Here is a 14,345-nt window from a genome sequence, read left to right on the forward strand (position 1 = left end):
GGGAGATCACCATCCTAAAAAAAAGATTTTTCAGCTTACTGAAAGACACAGAGAAGAAGTCAGGGCTCCCAGAAAACAGAGCCCTTTGGAGGGGTGAGGTGGTTTGAAGCTGGCTCCCTGCCAAGTCTCCAAACCTCACCACAAGAGCTTCCCCCCCCCCAAAACCAAGGGAGAAGAGGAAAAAAAAAAACAAGAGAACTGAAACAAGAGAGAGGCAGCTAAAGCAATATATAAAAATATATTTACACTTACATTACATTTATTTGTGTAATAATTGTAATATAATTCCCTTCCCCCCCATATTGAGTCTTGTGTTGTGTCTGGAAAACCCCTCTCACACTGGGGTGAGTTGTGGGAGGGGGGGCTTGGACTTGGCAATTGGATTTTTGGGGGGTCTCAAACCACCACAAAAGGGGATGCCAATTTTTTTCTGGGAGAGCTCCCAGAATGAAGGACAAGCAGCACAGATTAGTTCAGCCCCACAAATACCAAACCCACCACTCGGGGCCTCCCAGTCCTGCCCACCAGCCCAGACTGGTGCTCCCCTGGAAGAAAAAAAAATCACTTCCCATACACTTAGTTAATTGTCACATCTCTTTAATTATCTGGAGACCGGGTAGAAACATTTCTCCCCGGCTGCTTTTGCCTCGTTTTAATGATTTAAAAGGTCACAGGAAGCTTTTTGCACGGCCATGGAAGAGGAGAGTGGGGAGGAGTGTCTGTGTGTGTGATCATTTACCGAAATCCTTCCCACTGCTAACGAGCAGAAGGATGAAAATCCTCCAAGCAGAGGGAGAATTCATGGGAAAGGTTGGATTTTAGGAGACCCCCAGCACGTGTAAGGAGGGAGATCAGTGGGGTTTGTGCAGCAGGTCCCACCCAAGGCTCTGCTGCAGCACCTGAGGGACCAGAGCTCAATTCCTGGCCCCGCTCCTCCAACTCAACAGAGATAAAACAACGGCAGGATGAGAAGGGGGAGGGAGGAGGAAGAGGAAGAGCACAAATAAAGGAAGGAAAACCAACCTGATGTTCCTCTAATGAGTAATATGCAAAAAGCAAAGCTCCTCGTCTGATATCTACACCGGCAAACACAACCTTGGGAGGGAAACAACACACACTCCAAAAAAATATCAGGTTCTCTCTCGAGCTTTCCCACAATATTTCCACATTATTTCACATTTTTGCCCATAGGATTTCTCTGTGTTATTTAGCAAAACCCTGCTAGAGAGTTGCACGTGGATAAAACCCATTTCCCAAAGGAAAACCCGGAATTCACAGAGGGATACAAATAACACAACATGAAATCTGGAGAAGGCTCTCCTTTATCTAAAAAGCAGCCAGCTGTAAATATTGCAGCTTTCCATCAAATTAGGCACAGCAAACATGTAAGCCAAGTGATTAATATTTTAAGTGGTTTCTTATTTGGAAGAAGATAACGAAATTCAATTTTATGAAGTATTTATACCTTCAATAATCATTTCCTATTTGTGTTTTATCAAAAAAAAAAAATAAAATGAAATCAGATCAACTCCCATTATTCAAGCACTTCAGACACAACAACTCGACAGCAGGACTGGAAACTCAGGCTTTTCCAAGAGGGAGCAAGGACACACAGTGCTTTCTGCTGGGCTCTTTTTTAGTTATATTTAACCAGGTGTTGCAGAGCATCTTAAAAATACAAAAAAAAAAAAGCCTCCTACATAACAATTATGTAGCTCCTTTGAATTATCCAAAATAATTCCAGGCTGACACTGAACTTTCCTTCCTACACAGGCCCTCCACAACACTTGAAAACGATGCTATTTGCCTCAATGTACACAGACTACATCAAACAAAGAGCTATTTCTGCCCCAGCACCACCAAGCTGTGTCCAAGATTATTTTATCCATAATATTATATATGTTACTAGGGGCCTAAGTTTTTAAACTCTTCCAAGCTTGGTTTAGTCACATCTATTATCCACTGAAGTGATGGAGCCACACTGGGTTAGAAAAGGCTCCAGAATTTATTCTCTTTGTTGTTGTTCGTGAAATGGGGGATGTTATTTTTGATTACTTTAGTCAATGCTTAATTATTGCTAAGTTACAGCTTTAGCACTTATAAGCACTTTTATATATGAAATTATAAAATAAACTGCTGCAAACCAGCTCCATTAGTAAGAAAAAAAGAAAATGCAGACAAGTGAACAAATTTCAGCTCAGTTTTCCATGTTATGGTGGTGGCACAGAATAAAAACTCTGAAAACTGAAATCATTTGGAAGTTCAGCCCAGGTTTGGGAAATCCCACAACCAAAAGTCAGCCTTGACAGTGAGGAAACAAGTGCTTTTTTTTACAGCCATGGCTTTGTTAGCTACAATTTCAAAGAGATTTGGGGTTTGTTTCCTACAGAGAACTGAACAGTCTCTACACACGACTGTGGATGTGGAACTAAAATGAATGTTTTCTCTGAGAAAGATGTCTGGGAGGTAAAAAAAAGTGAGAATCTTTATACAACACGTTATGCATTGCACCTATAAAGTTCTAAAATAGGACAACATATCAAAAATAGTACTTGGTCTAAATTATTGCAAAAATCCCATGCTCTTTCTGATGATAAATTATAAAGGACAGAGGACACTTACCATCAAAATGAAACATATATACAAGTTTTTCGGGGCATTCTGCTCTGTTCCAACCAACAGCCATTATTTTTGCTCCTAAACCACAGTGCTAGAGGCCCAAGTGGAGACTGTTCTCCCCCAAACCAACCTGCTCCATCTCACCCTCAATCACATCCTGCAGCTCACGCCACAACCGCTCACGTGGCATTGCTTCTTACACACAACATTAATATTTATTCAAATTTTCTTGCGAAACTTATCTAGAAATCAGGCAGTCAACAACTTGTCACACTTTATGCTGGGGGGTTTTTGTTGGTTTTTTTTTTTTTTTTTTCTTCCTGACTATCCACAAAGAGCCTGAGCTCAGAATATGGAATAGCAGGCCTGCTGCCAGCAGACTTCCTGCGCTCCCAGCTCGGAGCATATGGATAAGCTCTTAATACAATACAGAAAAGACACTTCTTGAATGCGAGCAGGCAGCACTGGCTTCACACACAAGTTCAGCACAAGTGTCTAGACTGGGAGCAAACTGCCCCCAGCTCTAAATCCGGGGATTTGCAGCACAGCCGGGTGACAAGGAGAGGTCTGAGCCGCCCGAATTCCACGAGTGCAGATTCCAGGCGTCGGATGCGGGAAGGCAGGTGGCACATGTGACATGTGAGAAGGGTAAAGCCCCCCACCCCATACCCAGAGCTAAAGGGGTGATCAGTACCACCACAAGGTTACTCTGCACACTTTATTACTCTTTAACCAGCCCAGGGCACACACACGGAAAACAAGGTATGGAAAGATTCGTCCCTTGGAAGGTTTGGACAGTTGCTGAGTTTCCTGCTAAAGATGAACAGCTAAATAAGCTTATGTCATATGATCTAATCTGCCTTTAAAGATGGTTTTATCCAAACTTGGAGAGGTTTTTTTTTATTTTCCTCCATTTGTGAAGAACGTTGATTTGCAGCACTGGTTGTGCTGGGATCAAAAAAACCTTGACTACATAAAAACACACATGTGGTTTCATCCCAGCCAAGCCTATGACACCTAAAAACACCAGCTGAGGTGACAGCCAGCCCCTCATAGGGCCTGATCTGCTTTTCCAACTGCAAAACTGCCTGGCTGTGAGGACAAAAGCAATGCAGGAGTTTGAAGTTAATCATAATAGCTTTCTTAACACAGAATTTTAATTGTTACCAAGAAATATCAGGAACACGCAGGATACACAATTACATCAGATACCTAAAAATTATATCATGGATTTGGTTTACCCAAGTGCTTAAATTTCTCACAAAAACTATCTGATTTAGGTGACTATTCCAAAACAGTGCCTTCATACCTGTCTGACTTAAATTGTATTTCTAAACAGAAATAGTTTGGTAAACAGATTAAACCACCACATTCAGGCACTTATTTAACAACATTTGTTAACTCACTTTAAAAATTTGCACATGTACCCATCTATTTCAACACTGATCTCTGTTCCCAAAGATCCACACTCCAGCAGCACAACATGGAAAACTGGCTCAGTAAAAGGACTGTGGATGCATTCAGGAGGCTTGGACAGAGTCTGTATTGACCAGATTTGGTCCAGTGGCTTCTGGACATTTACAAGAGGCAGAAGGGGTGAAAAAAAAAAAAAAAAGTCCACAAAGAAATGAGAGTCTGAAGCAAAGCTCAGATATTTTATGAGGATTCCTGCAGCTACAGCTGTGCTGGGGGTGGGAAGATCCTGGCAAAGGCCCCGTGCAAAGACAATGTACACGAGAGCAGCTACACCATCCACCCAGACAACCTGATAAGGGCCAACAAAAGCCCTCTTTGAAAACTTATCTGTGTCTGTGCAGGAATTTTCTCCACACTGATACACGGTGTTGTCAGGGGCTGGGCAAGTCTGCAGCAAGGTCTGCAGGGTCTGAACAAAGTCACAAATTCACAGTTCCCCTCTTCGTCTCCCTTGCTCTGTGTGCACGCAAATAACGCTTCTCAATTGTCATCTCAGATGTTTCACAGCACTTTGTGTCACTCCTGTTTTTCTGCATTTGTCCTGCTGCCTGTTTGTATTCAGAACAAACTCTGAGATATCAGCTTGCTCATATTCTAAGCCTCCCATTTTTCAAGATCTGTTTGAATCCAGTCCTTCCTTCCCATCCCTGCCACCCCTCGGAAGCCGATGCCATCCACAGGTTTCCCCAGCACACTCAATTCCTCCATCCAGGTTACTAAGCAACCTGTTAAGCAGCTCTGCATCCACTGAACAGCACTTCTGAACGTTCCACATCCAACTTCTCACGCAAAAATACCACGGGCCACCCTGGCAAAAGGGAACAGGGAATTTTTCACCTTGTTACAACGTTTTTCCCATCGTTTTACAGCAGCAGCTTGTTCAAGCCTGGTTAGCAGTGCCAAAGATGGAGAACTGAGATCTTTCAGTTCCCACTGGGCAAAGCCTAAACCAAATCAACAGAGCACTGCATTATACAGCCTTTTAAAACCATTCCTCAGTTCCAGGGACTAACCAGAGTCGAGGTTTACGTAATCCCAAAAAAAGCCACCTTTTTTTAGAGCCCGGGAGCTGGTCTAGCAGCACCACAGCCCATACTCCCCTGACTTACTCCCCTCACACTTTCACTCAAATGCCAGCGACCAAAACCCTCGGCAGAGCCCCCCCCGTGACTGAAAATACTTCTCAAGTTGGCAAAAATAAACCCTTGCATCTCCTTTGCCTTTGGAAACATAACACTGATTTAGAAGGACACCATTTGGCCTGTGATCACAACTTGTAACTGGCAAGAACTCCCACTGCTATTACTTTTTGGGATAACTGCTACCCACATAGTGCCAGATGGTCCCTTCCACCTCTGCTGAGGAGGTGGAGCAGCTCTGCCTGCTGTCAGCATTGCAGCTTCTTGGGATTTTAAAATCAGGATATAGATGATATTACCAGTCTGAAGAGAAAGAGGGGAGGCACATGTAGCTCCACGACAGCTTAAAGCCTCCAAAGAACAATATTCCCTTTTCTCCACGGTGCCTGTTACACTAAATCCCCGCTCCTGAAGGCAAAACACCAAGGGATGGCTTGGTAGGAACCAAAGGTTGCTGGAAGTGGAAAGCTGCTCTCAAAGATTTCGATCAAACACGAATGTTCTGACTGTGAAGCTGAGCTTATCACACGAAAAACTGCGTGGAGCAGCAGGAGACTGAGTCAGGGTCCTCTAATCGAATCTTACACTGAAAATTAAATAGGAAAATTATGTGAATAAGAGGGAAAAAAATCCCCGTTAAACAAGCAAACTGGAGATTTGTCCCTTCATAAAATATTAATTATCTATTAAGCTAAGATTACTCAGAACTGCAAAAGCTGGTAGGAAAGATAAACAGCATTAGACCCCCAACTTAAGTAACTGCAGAAAATAAGAGATTAAGCAACACACAGCAACACTTAGAGAAGACCTGCCTGAACTCAGATCATTTTGCAAATGCCCTTAAAAATAAAATCACGTGAAGAACACCATGGGCTGCACGCTGGGGCAGGACAACAAAACCTGCAGGCAAGCACTGATTTGGATCATTCAGATCCCAATATCCATGTGGCATTTGCACCCCTCCCCAGGCTCAGTTTAACAACTCTCATAAATGAAAGTCACACACACACACACACAGAGACTTTTGGCTCTCTTCTTCAAGCATCACAGATTTCTAAAATCTATCCCCACACTATTTTACTTCGGTTTTCCCTCTCTCAGAACCCCTCCATGTTCTGTTCCATGAAATCTCTGGAGGATGGAAAGTTGTTTATCTGTTTGCCCACTTGATCTGCCCTCTGCTGAAGCCTTTCCCGGGCAGCACTTGCAGGAGCAGCCTCGTTAAGCCCATCCCAATTATCTGCTCAGCCCCCGACCCCCCTCCTGCTCCCAGACCTGCACCAGGCACCTGGTGCAGAGCCACAGAACCAGGAATGTGGGTACCCCAAAGGAGCCTGGAGAAGCAGGAGTGGCACAGGGGGCTTAGGCCTGAAAGGACATCACTTTTTAGAGCAATTCCAAGCCCCACTCTGGCATCCCCCAAGTCCTGGTGAACTCCCAAGTGCCATTTCTCAGCATTAAAAACGTGGAACTCGTTTCCACAAAAGCGCTTTGTACCTTTATCTTCTCGTTCCTGAGCCTCTTCACATCATTATCTGGAACATTAAGGGCACCCTACTATCAAAAAGAGTTTCTAGACAGAGAATAATCCCACGGGAGAGAATGGGAGATAAGGCAAAAAGGGAAAATCAGCTCTTATTAAAGATGTAAACAGAGGGACTAACCACAGGAATATACACACTTCATTGTTCAGGGCACTCTGGCTGCACATTTCTTATATTTCCCCGTTAAAAATGCCAAATTTATGAGAACCAACCCCAGAAGAGCAAATGGTAGTAGCTCATTTTTACTGATGGAAAAAAGGCATCACCAGAATCTGCTGCCCCAGCCTGGTGGGACCAACCAGGCCTGGGAACTCCAGTGAACTGCTCAGCTCCACCAGGGAGTCACTGCAGGGCAAGAACACCAGGAATAACCAGAGGAAAATGGGATTATTCTTTCCACCTTCCACCCGGACACCTGGTTCAGCACAGCTGAGAGAGCAGGAGCTTCCAGGGGAAATCACCAGCTGGGTGATGGCACAGACAGGTAAAACTTCCTCAAAGAGCAACAAAAGCTAAGCCTTGTTTTATTTTGTTTCCCTAAAATAATAACCAAAATACACCAGTTTCCATTTAACAACTGCAGAAAGAATCTAAATCCTCCAGTATTTATACTTCTACACACAGGAACAGGACTCAATTCAGTGCCTTCTTCCAGTTTTCCTTGTATTTTTTCTTTACCTCATTGGAAATAACGTTTCATAAACTGAGACAGAAGCAGCCACTGGCATCAGAGCAATCAATACAACATTGATACCATTACTAATATTTAAGCCAACTGTTAAAAACACTGACCACGGGATTCAGCTCAATCAGCTCCACCCTCCACAATTCAAAGGTGAAAATTCACCTGCACTGAAGGAAATTCAGATTATCAACAAGGTGACTGGCAGGGACAAGAGAGACCACAATTGTTTCCAACTTAAGGATATTAAAGCACTTTCAAGAGCATCAGTTAAAGCTTTTGAACCACCACCACCATAAACATTCAAACTCTCATTCTGAAGGATATTTTACATCATCTTTAATTTTGGTATTTTTTCGTATGCACTGCTGGTTTCTCTGTTTCATACGTGTTCATCAAGTTGCTCCTCCAAACTATGTAGGAAACACAAATTTTTAAGACAGACAGCTGGAAAAAGAACACATAAAACAGGAGGGAAACATTCCCACCCATATCCGAGCCTCGCTCATTAAGGCATCTCAAAAATACAAATTACAGGAGAGGTTTTTCCTCCTGACTGCTTTATAAAAGCATTTTGCTTAAATAACCTGAATACAGAAAAATAGCAGCAATCTACCAAAATATTATTGCACCTGCCCTGGAAATCATAGAGGCATGAAGGGAAAAAGGAAATAAACACCCAAAATATTTAAAAGTACATAAGTAACAAGAAGCTCCCCTACCCTAAAACACAAATTAACCATCTCTTTTCTCATTCTCCCTGATTAATAAGAAATTCCTAGTGTGACTTGTATTGCAAATAAGGATTCACCTACCCAAAATACTTCTTTCATTAATGAGATCATTAAAAATCTCAAATTTGAGATCACTACAATTCAACCATAATTAGCAATTAAAGCTGATGTAAGTAAAAATAAGACAATTAAATATTCACCTATAAAGCGAAGAACCTGGCAAAAAACAACACATTTACCCTACTCACTGTTATTTGGGAATTTTACCTCAACTCAAGCTATTCTGTATTTTATTCTTAAAAACATTCCCTAGGGAATAGGGTGAAAGATGCAGCTCAACTATTCAGCTGAGTTTCAGCAGTGATGTGATACAAGCTTCAGGTTTTAAGTATTACAGACTGAAAATCTAGAATTTCACACTCTGCAAAGTGTCACTGAGCTCTGAAAACCAAGTGAGCTGTCCCAATGGCAAAAAAAAACCCAACAAAACAAAACAGAACATATGGAAAACTGGATGTAAAGATAAATAATTCCTAGTGACGACCAGATCTCTGCTGTCCCCCATGCAACCGACTCTATGAGAAATTGTTATATATTGACAGATTAAAAAGAAAGTGTAGGAAAGAGCAGCAAGGAAGCTCTTCTCCAACCTTCCAGGCCCTGGGAAGGCCGGGAGAAGGGCAGCCACACATTTGGTATTTGCACACCCTCCCAGCTCAGCGAGGAACAAACCCAGCTTTGAGCCCGCTCCGCTTTGATCGGCACAACAGGGCCACAAACGCTCATCAGATGACTCCTCAGGAACTTGTGTGCAACGGGGCACCGTGAATGGCACTGCTTGTGGTGCAAGAAAGGGTCATTCATCCACCCCGGGACCTCCACTGGGGACACACCACTCCGTTCTTCCTCATTAAGGACCAGCGAACAACTAACGAGCAACGAGTGGCTCCAAGACTCCGAAACGACGAGTATGAAAGATCTCCAACAACAAACCCCTCCCCAGCCAAACAGCCAAGCTGACAGGCAGCCCAGCCCTCGCCCTGCAGAGCTCCCAGTCTGCTGGGGAAGATGCTCCTTCAGTCACCAATATGTTCTTTTCATAAAGGACAAATAAATAACAACTACTGTTTGAGAGCTGAAATGTCAACACGCGTGATTCATCACTGCCTTCATCAGTGATGCCAGTTGAGGAGAGAACACCACTCTCCCAGATTACTTCCCTGCCATTTGCTCACCCAGCATCGTTCCTGAGCAGCACCAGGGCCCCGGATCCGGCGTGTGGAGACCTGTCTGTGCAGGAATAGGAACATGAACTCACCGGGATCCGGCGTGTTCCTCAAGAATCTACATGTGCCTCTGTCAAATCAGCTCTTAAGGATTCCTACCTCGGGTTAAACTTGATATAACTCTGAATAACTCTCACCTTTGCAAAGCAGCGGGATTGGTGGAAGAGGAAGGGAGGGAAAAAAAAAAGCCACTCGAATTTTAAATTCCAAAAAAAGCAACGTTTTTAGTTAATAAGCCCTTCGCTCCGAGCAGGAAAAAAGCTTATAAAATATCATAAAAATGACTGAGGAAGCAAAACTTAAGAGCAAGGTTTGCTTTATGCAGAAGGCACACAAACCCAACCATTACACACATTTTATAAAAGCCATGAATAAGTAATGATTCCTTTGAAATCAAACAATGACGCAACGTGGCACAAACCCAAACTTGAGTCAAATAAGCACAAGGTACTTTTTATGTTTTATCATTACTAATTAATGTTCTCTTCCAGAGGTTTTTTTTTTTCCTGAGATGGAGCTTCTCACACCACAGCATAAATTCTGTTATTTGACAAATTTTGGAAAGATATGGAATAAGTGCTGCCCAGGAAGAAATCCAGAGTGCTCAGGGAACTCAGATTATTCCAATATTTCTCCTCCTGAGGGGCTGAAACTCCACCTTCCCATTGCCACAGCACCCTAAACATACAGCATTTTTATTCTCAATCCAGTAACTTCTGTTCTCCATCAGAATCCCACAACCAATTCCATGCTAAATTCCTCTCCAGTGTTTCCAGCACCCTCATCATTAAACTACATCCTTTTATCCCACACTGCTGAAGTAGAACCTCAAGGAACTCTATTACATGGGACAATTCCAAGGCTGGGCTCTAAATTCTCAATTTCTCCCTTTCTGATCTAAGTACTCAAAACAAGCGACTATCTCCTCTAATTGATGTAGAGTTTGTATTTAAATTAATTACCTTTTAAATGAATGTAAACCAAACAACTACATTTGAGCCCCAATACAATAATGGGGCTGGAATCATTCTAAATGACATAACTAGAATTTGATTTTTCAAAGCTAATGAAACCCAGTAGGAAAATAAACCAGAGACGAATGATCCAGTTCACTGGATCAAATATTTGCAGGTGCAGTGAGCTCCAAATCCTAATTTACCTCCAGTGAGCACATTCCCCACCTTCAAGTTCAAATGAACGTGTCATTCCGGGCTGGTTTGGACTGGGATTGGAGTTAAGTTTCCTCACAGTAGCTCCTATGGGGCCATGTTTTGGATGAAAACATCAAGCACAAGAGTCTACCAAGTAGCAGGCTCAGTTCTGCTCCCACTGAGGGTGTGGAAACCTCCCACAGCCCTTACTGGTAATGTCACCATGTCCTGTGTCACCACGGAGCTTGTGCACGTCCTACAGATGCTGAAAGAATTCCTAGAGGTTGGCACATATTTATCACATGGGAAACAAAGAGCAAGACAGCCTGAAATTACTGATGGGGCTGATCACAAGGGTTATAGTCAGTGAGGTAACAAAGGCTGGAAGACTGTATTTGTGTAGGACTAAACATAAATAAACCACGTCCACTGTGAGGTGCCATCCTAAGGCTTTGTGCAACGCTCCAGACACGAGTTCCCAGCTGGCATCAACCACTCAGAGCTCAGGGCTGCCATGAAGGACAGAGCAACCACTATTTCCCACTCCTGCATCCTCCTCCTGCCACCCTCATGTCCCCCAGGTCAGGTTCAGATTATTGATCCAGTGAGAAAGGAACTCCACAAAATAAAGAGTGGTCGTTCACCCAGCTCAAGGGTTTGACACGGGACCAGAGAGAGGGTGGGTGGGAGAACAGGGAGGGGAGGTCACTGATTCAGCACCAGTCCTTGCCATCAGCTCTGCCTCAGCAAGAAACCACCCTCAGAGCCATTTGCTCGCCTGGATGTCAAAGGAGATCATCTTGCCACGTCTGCTGGAAAGGAAATTCGTCCTCAAAAGTCAAAAAGAGTCAATGTGTATACGTGAAAAAGACAAGAAAGCGGGATTTTGGTTTTGTAGAAAAAAAACTCTGAAAGCAAAATATTTTTTTTAATGCTGCACCACGTGGAGTTACAGGTGTTACCGGCCTCTCAGCTCAACCACCTCTAGAAAATGTAAACTGAGATAAAACACAAAGAGACATAATCCTTCTCTTTTCTTAATGAGAAAAACCATGCACAAAGCTGGGAGAGTCACAGGTTTCTTTTTTAATATGCCAAGGGGTTGTTTTTAGAGTTTTCTGGCTGCCTTCTTATTGTTTTCCTTTTGCTACCTAATAAAAAGACTCAATATACTATCACAAATTTTAACAAGCATCCTGAAATTAAACAAAATATAAGATTATAAACTAACGAAGATATACTGTAAACAACTTCATACATCACAAAGCAGGCCTTGCATTAAATTGTTCTTCTGGAAACTTATATATAAACCCAAACCTGAAGAGCTCACAGACTACATAATGCTCTGTGTGATCCACACTTGGGCCTTACACAGTTTGCATTTGTGGCCATTAATATTGACAAAGGAGAATTTGCAAGCAGGAAGTTAGGGATGTTTGCCTGTAATGTATTAAAAAATTCATCTTTTAAAAATTCCCTGCACATACCAGGCACGCTCATGGATTTCTCAACATCGACATATATATCACTGGTTTCCAAAGGTTTAATTGAAAGTAAATGTAGAATATGTGACCTGAAATGTTAAGAGGTAACTCAGTACCTTAGAAGACATATTTTTGGTCAGAATACGTATTTCAATTAAAAACAACCCAGAAGCTCACACAGGATCATGGGAAAACCAATGGAAAAGACAGAGAGATGAGACCAAGACAGGAACTGCCACAACGCAATCAATACCGATAAGGAGTTTATTTTCTAAAATTCTATTACTCAGCCAATTACACTGAACATGTAACCAGTAATTCACACTGTAATTACCAGTCTACACTGCAGGCCAGTCTGCTCCAAGATTCTACGACCACAGCCAAGATCCAAACAGGACACGACCCTGCCACTCCTCTCCACTCCAAGGAAATCGGGGCTAATTTGGAGTACACAGAGTCTTTTGCATTTATGATGCCCTCAGCACGAGTTACTACAAAAAAGAAGCCCAACTCTAAATAGGCTGTTTGTTTTCTTAGAAGACCCAGAGTCATAATGGCCACAGACCTCAAACTGTTTAAAATCTTCACCCAAGCACCACTGCGTTTTTGTTCCACCTGAGAGTTCCTTTGCAAAGCCAAAAAAAAAAAAAAGAGATTTTGACTACGGCAAGTTGCAATACATTGTATTTTCTCAATTCGACTGCAGGGCCATCACGCATTTCCTAGATAAACATTCCTCCACACCAACTACCCATGATCTAAGGTGTCTCTCCCCACCCATAAAAAGCCTCATGTGACCGCAGCCAGCAAATCCTCTTCAATACATTCTCACCGAAAGCCACCTATTACACCAGCTCCTTCTTCCTTTCCGATTCGCACCTCAGCAGTGGATGTTTCCAGGTTTGATATTCACGTTTTGAGGACCAGATAAGAAAAACAGACAACACCCACCCTTGAGCCCTTGGCAGGAACCATTCCCGGCTCAGCCTGAGCTGTGCTGCAGGCAGGGTCTCCTGGCCATGTTGTTGTTCTCCATGGCACGTTCGCCGTATTCCTTCTCCTCCTCCCAATCCCAACATGAAATTTGCCTTCTCTCCTGCGCCGTGGCCCCGCCGCACCCCCCAGCAGCGCTAATTAAACCTTCGGGATTTATTTAAATCCTCCAGATATTCCCTTTTTCCTCGCGCTCATTTTCACCTGTGTAAAAAACCCACGCCGACGCATCACCCCCTAAACCAGCTCGCCAGCATCGCCTCCTGAACTTCCCGACCCAAACAGGGGGACGAGGAGCTGCCTTTTCCTCGCAGAACGCCCCATCCGAGCTCCGTCTGCCTCATCATCATCATCATCATCTCGCATGGCTCTTTTGCATCTCAGCCCCCAACAGCCAACCCACGCGTGTAACAGAGAGGGATGCGGTGTGTCATTAGACTCCACACACGCCTTACTCACCCCTCGGGGGGGAAGGGGGGGTTCGGGGGAGGGGGCCGAGCCCTCCCGGTGCCCGCAGAGCGGGGGGCGAGCGCGGGGTGTGTTGGCGCTCACGTGTGCGGTACCTGCGGCACCTCCCGGCAAACGCGGGGCGAGGGCCGGCGGGGACGAGCTGGGCAGTTCCGCAGGGCGGGATGAACCCCCCGACCCGCCGGCCCCGCTCACCCCTTCCAAACGAAACGGGCGGCTGCCCATTCAAATGACGGAATTTGGGGGGGGGGGGGGACGGGGACGGACGAAGACTCGCGACCGACCGCGCCTTTCCCGGCGCTCGCCGCATCCCGAGCGGTGTCAGCGAGGCACCCCCAGCCCCGGGGGGGGGGGGGGGGCGCGGGGAGGGACCCCCCACCCCGCCCCAGCCCTTCCCCCGCCCGCGGTGGGGTCTCCCCGCGACCCCCCCCCCTCCCCTCCGCGACCCCGACACATCGCCGGGCACCACCCCGAGCGTGTCCCCCCCGCAGCCCGTACCCACGGGGGGACACCCGCAGGCTCCCACTCGCCCCCCCGGTGCCCCGCCGGTCCTTACCTGGCGCGGGGGGGGGGGGGGGCTCCCGGCGGCCCCTCACCGAGCGCGGCTGCTCGTCCCTCCCTCCCTGCTCGCCTCGCTCCTCTCACCGCATCGCCGGGAGCCGCCGCCGCCGGGGCGAGCGCGCGCCCGAAGGGGAGGGGACGGGCAGGAGAAGGGAAGGGAGGGGAAGGGAGGGAGGGGAGGGGGGCGGCCGGGCTCGCCCCTCCCCGG

The 14,345-nt window shown here is 45.3% G+C and overlaps 1 protein-coding gene across 7 annotated transcripts in view; it reads right to left on the reverse strand.

The window, feature by feature from the left end:
- Positions 1-14,296, reverse strand: part of TANC2 (tetratricopeptide repeat, ankyrin repeat and coiled-coil containing 2) — a 237,981-nt gene extending 223,685 nt beyond the window's left edge. For 3 of the 7 annotated variants that reach the window (XR_004360907.1, XM_032711002.1, XM_032710999.1), the window contains exon 1: positions 14,133-14,296. The gene's annotated coding sequence lies outside the window, so the exon portion shown is untranslated. Of the gene's footprint in view, positions 1-4,046; positions 4,066-14,132 lie in introns of those variants that run through there. The other 4 variants (XM_032711004.1, XM_032711003.1, XM_032711001.1 and 1 more) reach the window with 3 other exon arrangements.
- Between the last annotated feature and the right edge of the window lie 49 nt (positions 14,297-14,345).

This window comes from Chiroxiphia lanceolata, chromosome 26 (assembly GCF_009829145.1).
Source record: "Chiroxiphia lanceolata isolate bChiLan1 chromosome 26, bChiLan1.pri, whole genome shotgun sequence".
Classification (NCBI taxonomy): domain Eukaryota; kingdom Metazoa; phylum Chordata; class Aves; order Passeriformes; family Pipridae; genus Chiroxiphia; species Chiroxiphia lanceolata.